This window comes from Dermacentor variabilis, chromosome 6, assembly GCF_050947875.1.
Source record: "Dermacentor variabilis isolate Ectoservices chromosome 6, ASM5094787v1, whole genome shotgun sequence".
In the NCBI taxonomy this organism is placed as follows: domain Eukaryota; kingdom Metazoa; phylum Arthropoda; class Arachnida; order Ixodida; family Ixodidae; genus Dermacentor; species Dermacentor variabilis.
In genome coordinates this window covers 94,763,139-94,773,029 of record NC_134573.1, presented here as the reverse complement: position 1 = coordinate 94,773,029, position 9,891 = coordinate 94,763,139, and positions in this window count along the sequence as shown.

Sequence of the window (9,891 nt, the reverse complement as noted above, 5' to 3'; positions counted from 1 at the left end):
AACTGAGAGGCGCATGCGAAGCGGCCGAAGGCACCAAGTTGCACTTGTTGCTTGCTTCGTGGGCTTGAAGCAAGCTGGTAATGAGTCTCAGTGACTAACCAGAAAACTGGACAATGTAGTCTGTGGCCTCCGCGCTGTTAGACAAGCTAATTGGTGCAAAGCTAGCCGCTAAATATTTTGAATGTGTGCTCGGAGGTTCTCAGCAGTTATGTGTACGGTGAGTAGCTGCTTGCATGCAACAAGAATTGTTACAGCTGTCACAGCACATCCGCGGGAGGCCAAAACACGTTCGAAGTGTTTACTCTTTCATGCAGTATAGTGTGCGGATCTTCGTCTCACACGCGTTTAATCCGTAAAAAAACGCGCTATATTGCTTAACCACTTAAACAGAGATAGTCCCAATGATTTACCTGCGACGAACATAAACAGATGATCAAGGGAAGTAGAGTAGCTACTACCTAGTGTAAACCATTTGCTACCAAGTATGACTACAGTTGATTATGAAAGACTTACTAGCAGTACTAACTAAACAAAGCTGAGCCAATAATCTCTCTTTGTGCTCTTCAAGTATGATCACTTTTGTTTTCACAACCAACAACCAAGCTCATCTGTGAGCTTTGCTCATCGCCTGACGTCCAGTTTGAATGAGTTTTACTTAGTCATCTTACTGTTGCCATTATTCCGTAGTTAAACGTAACACCTTCCACAACGTCTTATCCCTAGTGATTTTGCTTATTTGTTTGTGCGTTAGTTGTATAATTTCATACTTGAAGATGTGCTTGCATGTGATTTCATCAGTATTTTCATCTTCTCTCTTGACTTTTTTGACCATGAATAGTCTGAACAGCGTGTGTTGCTCTTCTTATCACTTGAAACATACCATATCTCGAGGTAGTATCTTGACGAGATTGTGATTTTCTGTATCGGCGTATGTATGCCCTACGGCATCAATGATTATACTTCAAGTCAGCGTTTGTGCAGCTGCCGTGGTGCGTATGCTCTTATATGAACAAAATATTGAGGCGAGGACCTTGTGGTACGTCAGCATGGTAAGTATCCGTACAATTTTAGTTGAGCCCTGAACTAGGCTCAAATCCTATTTATCAATTGCCAATTGTTTTAATCACATTTGCCAGCGTCCTTGGGGTAAATACATTGGATCTTTTCTATTGATACGGTAGTACTGCGTGCTGAAAGTCTGCTCCGATGACGTGGCTTTATGCATCATGCTTCAATTCCAATGCAACAGCAGCCCCCCCCCCAATAGTGTGTCAGTATCTTCTTGTCACAGAAAGCCGTCGTTGCCTGGAATGTTCGCTGATATGGATTCATCAATTTCATTTCGTTTCATTTTTCAGGAACTCTTGATGTGGATCAAGCATGTCGAAACTAATCCTAATGAATTTCCAGTAACAGTTCACAAGTTGGAGAAATGAGCGAAGTTCCATAATACTTCCAAGTGCTGAGGGATGCAGAATTGTCTCCACTTTCTTGAACTTACGCTGGATGCCTTTGCTGTCTACCACATGTCCGAAGTACTCAAAGAGTCTTCCAAGAACAGACACTTTTCCTTTCCAAGGCACAGGCGGCGTTCTTCAAGCGCTTTCATTCCCATGTGCAGGTTTCGCTCGCATTCTTGCTCATCTCTTCTGGTGGGAGCACTGTCATTCTTAAACGTCACCGTCCTTGGTGTGTTGGCTAGTAGTTCCTCGAACATGCTGATGCTGATGTGACTGATGAAGCTTCCTTAACTAGTGTAGTTTCTTATGGGTCAAAATCATTGTGAGGTACTTCGAATCTTTGTCCGAAGGTATGTGGATGTAGGTATGCTTAAAATCCAGTGTTTGAGAAATTTGTAATCTGCCTTAAGTAATGGGCATATCTCTGCCTTTAATACAGGGGGTGAATGTCACCTTATTATCACTACACAACCTAACTTACACGTTCTCTTTCATTGTTGGCATTATGGGTGCCGCTCACTCGTTGGTTGCAGATGGGATTAGTTCTTCCTCCTCAAGTAGATTGAGTTCGTCTTCAGTCTTTTTTTACGAGGCGTAGAGTACTAATCTAGTGCGTCTTTCGAACATTCCCTCAAAAGTTTTCATTTACCTTGGTATGACGTACGTGATCCCAGTCCACATTAAAATTTTCGAGCCACTTTATTCATACTGTTAGAATTCCAGCATCTTTTATCGCGCAAAAGTCATGGCCCTTTGTCGGCCCATTGTAGGGAATATAGCACTTCGGCTTTTGTTATGTTATATCAGCTTTCCCTTTTGGCTTCATTCTTACTCAAGTTCATGAAAATTCGACGTAATCATCCTCGTGCACCGATACATGATTCGTGGATTTTGATAACTGGTTCTTTTTGGAGCATTTCGGCTAGCCTTACCTTAACTTTTTCTCGTCAATTACACTTTTACACATTACGCTTTTACTTCCGGCACTTATAAAAAGGCCTTCTTTTTTAGCATAGCAATCATTATCGGCACGATCGCCTTCGCCATTTCGATGACAAGACTTTCTTCTACCTTGCAGGAGAGTTTTCTCTTTTAGTCCTCATTCCCAGCTTTTGCTTTTACCGCTTTGTCCGAGGTGATTTCCTTCCTGCGAATTGTCTCGCTGTGACTCCTTGATGTCTTTCCAGGCCAGTTCATGCGCTGTCGTGAAGTGTGCCGCCAACTTAACGTTCAGACGAGATTTTCCCAGAAGTTATTCGAAAGTGCTGGCATCTCTTTTGCCGTCAACAAATTTGTCTCGATGGCTAATATCCGAAAGGGTCGCCAAAGTTACATATTAATGATAGCAGTTTCAGCTCAGCTACATAATCCGCTATAGATTTATTTTCTAGCTGATTCCTGTAAATAAATTTGTATCTCTCCAGGGTACCATCAAACCTTGGCTATCCAAGCTGATGCAACAATTTCAAATGTTGCTCATAAGTCTTATTCGATGGTTTGTCTGGAGCTGCAAGGTTGCATATCAGCCCGTAAATATCGCGTTCGACAGCATAATGAACATCATTGGTTTTATTTTCTCATTTTATGTCGTTAGCAGCCAAGACCAACTCCAGTCGTTCAAGGTATGAGGCCCATGGCTCTGCTTTTAGCTCAATTTCACCAATTGTCCCGATTCGTGTCCCACTGCCTAGTAGGCTCAACTTCGGGTGTGGTACTTGCGGTTGTGGAGCCACGGCTTCGATCGCTGGGATGTAGCAGTCCGCATCATCGCAGTCAAATTTCACACCATGTAGAACCGAACTAATCTCATCCTCGCCCCACGTACACCGAAATAACTATAGAAACCTTGATTGAGCAAGAAATTACCAGGGTTCCTTCGATCTGGGTAAATCGCATTCCACACTTCTCTGGAGTACCGTCGAGGGAGGGCTGTCATTGCCGGGGGCTTGCCTTCAACGCTGCTTCCCGGGGTTTCCCCCTTCTGCTCTCCATTCCTCGGGCTACCTGCCGGGTCAAAGTGCGCAACGGCGCGCGGAGCACGTTTGGTGCTTATGTCCTTTTTTGTGCTCTCCCGTTCCTCCGATTAGGATACCGCAACTAAACTGGGACGATGCTTATAAAGAGGGGGCATTGACACAAGTGCATTGCTTATGTATTTGCGGTGACCGGGTTTCGCCCGCTAACCATTGTTACGAAGTTGTAACTTTGCGCAAGACGCGCCTACATGCATTCAAAATTTCCATGATGTGGCCCATGATTCTATAGCGAAACAATCTTGTTTAATCAAATTGCGTGCTTGAAACGAACAGTGGCGTACATTACGGAACAAGCGGGAACACCAGCCTTTACGCTGGGATGTGCTGCCCGTCATGTATAAATGACCGGCGATATTAAGCCGCCGATAAACATTTCAATGACATCGCTGTGTTCTTGCGTGTTCATTTATTTGCTGCGGCCATGTACGCGCATTAAAGACTTAAAAGTTTAATAAGCATGGTCGACTATTCTATTCGCCGCCATCACCATAACAGGAAAATATCAGTATGCGAACGTATTGAGCGAAGGCATGTGGACTTCGTAGACTCTCTGCAAAGCGACATCTTAATGCGCGACTATTATTAGCGTTTTGTGCGTCACTGAGAAACAAAGCCAGTGTGGCCGAAAGTCTCAACTGGTGTAGCTACCAACGCTTCTTTACTAATTTGAAAACGAACTGCAAAACACATAAACACGTATCATTAACTTCGAAAAATTCTGACTACACATAGCAGGCGCAGGACAGTATTCTTTTCTCAACTCATAATTTATTCTCCTATCTAGTTGAAACCGAAGCCTGTAAAACGTCATATAGCCTATCAAATGTCCAGTTTCCATTAGTGAAGGGCGTGCACTTTTATACGCAGTAACGTGCTAACTTGGGCTGGTTGTTGCATGTATGAAGAAAACGAGTCACAGCGCTGGAGAACGGGACTTGACTGAGACGTCTGTCTCAGTAACATCCCGTTGTGCAGCTCTTTTACTCGTTTTCTTCAGGTTTATACGCAACTTGTTGTGCGACGTGAACTATGTAGAGGTGTAGTGGTCAGATTGACATTTTTTGCGCATGCTATTGCGTCAGATACATCTAATAAAAGCTTGCACTCTTGCGGGCTGTCGCTTTCTATAGAAAATTGTTGCTATGCGACATGACGCACGTGCGAATAGTCTCCAAGCGTTAGTGGGCGTCCGCACGCGAGAAGTATGCAGGCTTATGTGGCCTATAATGTCCTGAGTGTTGGACCTTTGTGCTGGGAGACTGATGTTGATTCAGACCATGCGGCAGGTAATTTTAAATGCGAAGCATTTCTTTTCGTATTCGGAGTCAATTTAAGAGTCAATTCAAGTGCGAGTATGGGCCAGTTTTGTCTGCAACAAATTATTGCTGAAAGCGGAGATATTGCAGATGAAAAAGCCGCCAGGTATAGTCCTAACAAACACCGGCTGTATTCTAAAATAAGGCTGCTCCATTGGGCAATATAGGAAATAGCAGCGCCAAAAATACCGGAAATAGTGCGAATTATTGTCGCCGTCATGCTGTCACAGGTCGTCATTCATAAACCAACAGGTTCGCCCAAGAGGAAAGCGTGCCAGAACGTGAAAATCTCGTAAAGGACTTCGGCATTGCGTGGCGCAAAGCACTTGCATGTCGTTGTAAAATAGACACAGTTATAAGAAGTCAGCACTTAGTCCTGCAGTGACGTCTGTCTCTCGTTCCTTTGTCGCGGCGTTATTCCTCAAGAAGCCGTACAAGCATAGCCAAGTTCAGACCATTTGCGCGCAAAGCTTGGAGTGATAATATCGGTTATCGCGCTTGCGTTGAAGTATCACAGTTTTTCAACCAATGTTTAGGGGTTTTTTTTTGGATTTCATGATCGCGTTCGCCTCAACGCGTTCGGCTTTTCTTCAGGAGCGAGGGATATATGGAAGCTTTGTATGTGGTATGAAAGGATAATCACGAAAGCAGCTTCGTTTGCAACATCCATTCCAGCAAAACCATGCGCATAAGCGCAGAAGGTTTCTTGTAACTATACTGTCATAAGTAAAACGTTCTCATATAACTAGTTCGTAAGCTATTGCAGTCGGTTTATCTTTCTTCACTTGGCCGATTTGTGCAGAGCCAAATGGTTTATGCGCTTCTCTTCTTGTGAACATCAATTGCTCATAAGTAGTAGTCATCGTCATCATGATCGTAGTAGTAGTAACAGTATTCAGGTGTTGGGGGGGGGGGGGTAGGTGTAGTTTTGCCAGGTGTTGTAGTCAGGTGTTGCAAGGCTTTATAGGGGCCTAAAATAATATTGTAATGTACGTAAAATGTGCACGTATTAAAATAATCTCAACGACGAGCGATGTGGGCGATTAACATAAAATATACTATAAAATGAACCAACACGAAAAAAAATGTGTCAATTGCACTAGCACTACCACCTCACTAAGACCCTTGAGCACAAGGGTCTGGAAGCACGTGCTCTACAAAATAATACTCACGCAGCCCTTCCCTCTAAAGAAATCGAGAGCTAGGAGTCTCTCGGGTTAATAATATCCAGAACAACATAATGCAAGAAGTAAAGCACCGACTTCGTTTCAAACAGTACTTCTGGGCCATGGAACAGTGTCAGATAAGGGAATGTGTTTGTATGCCAAAGGAAAGTGCCTTCTTCGCTCTGCTTCTGCTTTCTCACACACCCAGGAAGACGTGGAGAATGGTCTGCCTTTCGCCACACTTGCCACAGTTAAACCGCGCCACTTAGAAGGCCGGAATGTGTACCATATGTGTGCCTTATTCTGAGGCAGCAGAAGAGAACTTCACATCGCCGTGACTATGCTAAGGATAGTCAGTTCCCTAATGTGGCTTAAGTACATTTTACTCATCCCACAAGTGTTGCCACGTGCTCCTGAGTTCTTTGCGTATGAATGGATTCATGCCTGTGGCATGAACGGGGATGGACGGATTTCTAGTTTTTGCTGGTGTGGACGTTGCCAGTATATCTGCAACCTCATTACCCTCCATACAATTGTGCTCAGGCACCCAACAAATTACAACCTGTTGGTTAGTTGCATACGTTTGGCAGATCAGTGATGGCCAGTTCATGATGGCCAGTTCTCTAAAAGTGGCCTAAGTACATGGAGCTTATTTAATGTTTACTCATCCTACAAGTGTTGCCATTAGCTCCTGAGTTCTTTGCGTAGGAAGTTGTATCCCCGTTCCTGCCACAGCACGAATGGAGATACAACTGGTGCCCAGGCACCCAACATATTCAAACCTGTTGGTTACTTGGATATGTTTTGGAGAGCAGTGAATAGAGGTCGTTTATTACCGGATTTTTCTGTTTTCGCAACGATTGTAAAGCTTTGACGACACTCAAGGTATCTGTGAACTTAAAGTCCTTTGGGAGCTTTACTTTGTTAATGTGCTTAGTGTTTAATAGCATTGGCCTTTGCCATGAAGATACTGCTTTGAGGATGTATAGCGTCAGATTCCGAAAACGATGGTCCGACAGCCACTAAAGAGGCGCCGGCTTATGACTTTACGCATCTGTGTAAAACTCTGTGCAAGTTTACTTCTACTGGAGCTCTCGAAAATGCACAGGTATGTGCGCATAGGGAGTGTGTTTTGTAACACCTACAAATAATGAGTCGTATTGAACGATTTGCCGTTGCCACTGCGGTAATACCTTTACTAGCGTCACTAGGCAACGTTCGACGACTAGGACACGCATTTGATCACTAAGTTTTCTGACCCGCATTGAAAAAGTCTCTCTCACTGATGGCCGATTACGGAATAGTGCAGCACATGTCCCATCGTTAACACATTGTGTAGCAATGATGTCGAGTGTGAGACTGTACTTTGAGTGAATATGTGAAGCTTCTGTATGTTCTTCTTAGATGAAGAAACTATTCAATGGATTCAAAATACAGCCACTCAATAGGGCTTGTTCTGAACGCACCTGTGGCGAGGCGGTTGCACCGATGGTGGACGGGATCCAGAGCCTTAAGCACGCTGTGCGCGGCAAAGTGATATACCATGGAACTGTAATGCAAACATGAGTGAACAAGGCTCCTGTAGAGATTCAATAAGCACTTCCTGTCACTTCCCCATGTCATATGAGATAGAATTTTCAATAAGTTAATTGTCCTTGTGCATTCTGCCTTGAGATATTTCATATGTGGAATGAAGGTAAATTTTCCGTCAAGAATGTTGCCTAAAAACATGTGTTTCTTGTTTGCAGGTATTTGTTGCCCAGACGCTTCTATACTGCGATCTGGAACTTGTCCTGTCTTTTTTATGAAAAGGACACAGGCATTTTTGGGGGGTTAAGTTTAAATCCGTCTTCTTGCACCCATTTAGACACTTTGTTTATGTCTTGCCGTACCTGTCATTTGCCGTTGGGGAATGGCTAAGTATGCCCCACTCTTTGTTTAGTTTTTTTCCGCGCATCCTTGCACTCATCTTTCCACCACAGACTTCGTGTTGTGGAAGATATAACACATGATTGTAGAATTGACTTATTTGCTGCCTCGACAGTAAAAGCGGTAAAATATGCTACCGCTTCGTGAATACTAAAATTGGTGATAACATGTCGTGATAGGCAAGTAGATTCCTGAAATGTTCCCAGCAAGTGAAAGCTAGCTTTCACTGAGGCGCATATAGAGAGCATTTATGTTGTAAAAATAAATTTAAAATTACAGCTTATATTATAGCCACTTCTACTAGAGTTTTAATAACGCTCCACTCTAAGTAAGGGCTAAGAGCTGCCGAATCAATCGATAGGTATATAGAAAGCACGTACCGGCGTTTACTAAGAAGTTCTCCATTAATACACCTCTGCCGTCGCGTCGTGAGTCTTTCCACATCCTCTTGTGAGCGTCAAAATCACCCACGAGTATTTCAGGCTCGGGAAGCTGATCAATGAGCTCATAAATCTCCATTTTCTCGAGGTAATGATTAGGGGGAATATAAATGGAGCAAACGCTTACCGATTTGCTGAAATGAATTGGCTGAACTGACACTGCCCCAAGACGCGTATGAAGGGCCACATGCTGACAAGCTACAGACTTGTCGGCAACTATTGCTACACCACCGGACGATCAAGCAGCCTTTCCGGAAAATAGCATATTGCCGAAGAAAGTTTGTTTGCGTAGATTTAAGATGTGTCTCCTGAACACACAGCACCCTTGGATTATGTTTGTATAGAATTTCTCTAGTATCATCATGGTTATAAAGAAATCCTCTAACATTCCATTGTAGTATGTGTGCCCATTATGTTAAATGTGTTTTGTGCTGTGTGTTTAAGCGAGGAAGGTTAGCTCCAAAGCCCTTTCCAGGCGCTGCGACGCGAGGTTTTTCTTTTTGGAGTGATCGCGATAATCTCGCCGCTCCTTAGACCCTGGCCGCTCCACCTGCCTGGTGGTTGTGTTCATCGCCTCTTGCGAGGCGTTGGGCACGTGCTCTTCCGAGCACTGCATTTGACGTTGAGGCCTAGACAAATCGGATGAGACCTTTGAGGGCGCTTGCTTGGAGGTCAATCGCCCCCCTTCTGCTGAGGTGGAAGAGCAGCGCTAGCTGCAACCACCGGGCGGGAGAGGGGGGTGAGGGCAGTTGGTGCCACTACCAGCTTACTCCGTGTGGGCCGGACAGCCGCTGGAAGGCTTTGTGTGGCTGCCTTTTGACGCGTCACATCGGCAAAGGTGTTCTTTGGCAGGTAGGGTGCCTCCTTTAAACTTAGGTTATCCTTAAGGACATGCACACTTTACTTGTTACAATTTCTTTCCTTTTCCAGGATGGACACGACCGCGAGTATTCAGCGTGCTCCCTATTACAGTTTACACAGTGGAGAGGGTTTTCACAAGATTCAGAGGTGTGCTTATGAGCATTCCATTTCGCACAGGTTTGGCGGTCTCGGCAGCTCTGTGAACTGTGGCCGAAACGCTGGCATTTGAAGCATTGGAGGGGATTTGGCGCGTATGGACCTAACACGAATCTTAGTGCATCCGGCCTCCATGGACTCGAGCCCCCAGAACACTAGAGCCGAAAGTAAGTGTCAGGTGCCCAATCTGGATTTCCTTGTTGTCACACTTCATCTTAACTCGTTCAAGGTTGATGACGTTCTGGTCACTGAAGCCTTGCAGTAGTTCAGCTACAGTCAGCTCCAACAGATTATCATCTAAAACTATATCACGGGTAGTACACATAGTACGGTGCGGGGTTACTGTTACTTAGTCATCCCGAAATGATACTAGATTGGGTAGTTTGATATACTTTTTCTGGTTGCGGAGCTCCAAGAAGAGATCACCGCTTGCCATACTGGATGCTTTATAACCTTCACCAAAAACTTCGGTAGGAGACGTAGAAACGAGGAATGGTAAGATTGTTTGAGTGGTTTGTATGGTTTTT